Below are 1356 nucleotides of genomic sequence, written 5' to 3'. Positions count from 1 at the left end.
AGACTTCGATGGGATACACATTCGTCTAGATCAATGTTGTAAAGAGAATTAATAGGGGTTGACAGCAAGGTGTGCTACCACCTTAATCCAGCCCTTAGCCTTCTTGTAGCACCTCGCAAGATTGCTTTGGCCGGGTGGTAAATGCAATAATACATTCTCTCTTGAGATATTAACATTTCTGGATTCGTATCGTGATTTAATAGGATCCAGAAGCCAAATACAAACCCAGTGCTGATGCCTTGAGGTGTATCAGGCTCCATATTTGTAAGGTGTAGAATGGAGGCTAAATCGTGCTCTCTGTTGAGCAAAAATTTGGTAAGTCGGTTTTAGAAAGCAAGAAAAATATCTGGCAATATCTGTCAGGATTCGGGATTTGCAGCCGGATTTTCACAACACCCTGCTCTTGATTGGTGCGGTCGCCACTGACAGATCCACGCCGGTTCTTTATTCAGGTGTTGTGCTTCAGGTGCCTGACATCTAAAAGTTATTCAGGCACTACATCGCTGCATTCTTCTCGCCTATACTAGAAGACTTGGACAGCATTCTATAAACCTTTGTCCATATTTGTTTTTCCCCCTGTTTGAACATATCAACGTGGGACAAGAGCTAAGCCTGAGCGAGAGCGCAGAGGGACCGGGCCGTGACTCAACCTCCGGGGCCGAGCGGGGAAACTCCCGCTGCCGCCGGGCTGCGGTGGCAGAGCGCATGTGCGGAGGTTCCCAGCCTCCGCTCCTCGCACCCTCCCCTCCCTGCTTGCCTCTCTCCCGCCCTTCCTCCCTCCAGCCGCCCTCCTCCCCGCCCGCCGCCGTCTCCGCTCCGTGCCGGCTGTGGGTGCTGAAGTTGGGCGGATGGCAGCAACCCCGCTCCGCTAGGGACGAACCGCCGCAGCCCTTCTCGGGATCGCTGAGCGCCAACTGCACGCAGCCGGGCGGGGGTGGGTAAGGCTCTCAGCTTGTGTTTGAGCCCGCACCGCGTTGAAATGGCATCAAAATGTCTGCTTTGGAGTGATGCGCGGAGTGGGGGGAAAAGAAAAAAGAGGAAAGAAAAGAAAACAAAACAACAAAACGCGGGCGGGGGTTGAGAGGAAGAGGAGGGAGGGAGGTAAGAGGGAGGAAGGGAGGGAAAGGGGATGGATGGAGGGCGGCGGAGTGCAGCCGAAAACGCGTTCAGCGAGGGGACCGGCTGTATGTCAGTGTGAGTGTGCGTGTGTGTGTGCAACAACGGGCGGCTGCAGCGCCGAGGCTGCAAGGTGGTGTTTCTGTGTGCGTGTGTGTGCGCGGCTCCGTGCCCACGGTGCACAAAGGGGTGGGGAACCGTACCCGCCGGCTCTGCCCGCTCCCTCCTCTGCAGCCGCCT

At 55.7% G+C, this 1356-nt stretch overlaps 1 protein-coding gene across 3 annotated transcripts in view; it reads left to right on the top strand.

Moving 5' to 3' along the window:
• Positions 1–758: 758 nt before the first annotated feature.
• Positions 759–1356, top strand: part of RGS17 (regulator of G protein signaling 17) — a 69039-nt gene continuing 68441 nt past the window's right edge. For 2 of the 3 annotated variants that reach the window (XM_010707206.2, XM_010707204.2), the window contains exon 1: positions 759–934. The gene's annotated coding sequence lies outside the window, so the exon portion shown is untranslated. Of the gene's footprint in view, positions 939–1356 lie in introns of all 3 variants that reach the window. The other variant, XM_003204127.3, reaches the window with a different exon arrangement.

Source organism: Meleagris gallopavo, chromosome 2, assembly GCF_000146605.3.
Source record: "Meleagris gallopavo isolate NT-WF06-2002-E0010 breed Aviagen turkey brand Nicholas breeding stock chromosome 2, Turkey_5.1, whole genome shotgun sequence".
NCBI lineage: Eukaryota > Metazoa > Chordata > Aves > Galliformes > Phasianidae > Meleagris > Meleagris gallopavo.
This window is presented reverse-complemented; position numbering and strand designations above follow the sequence as displayed.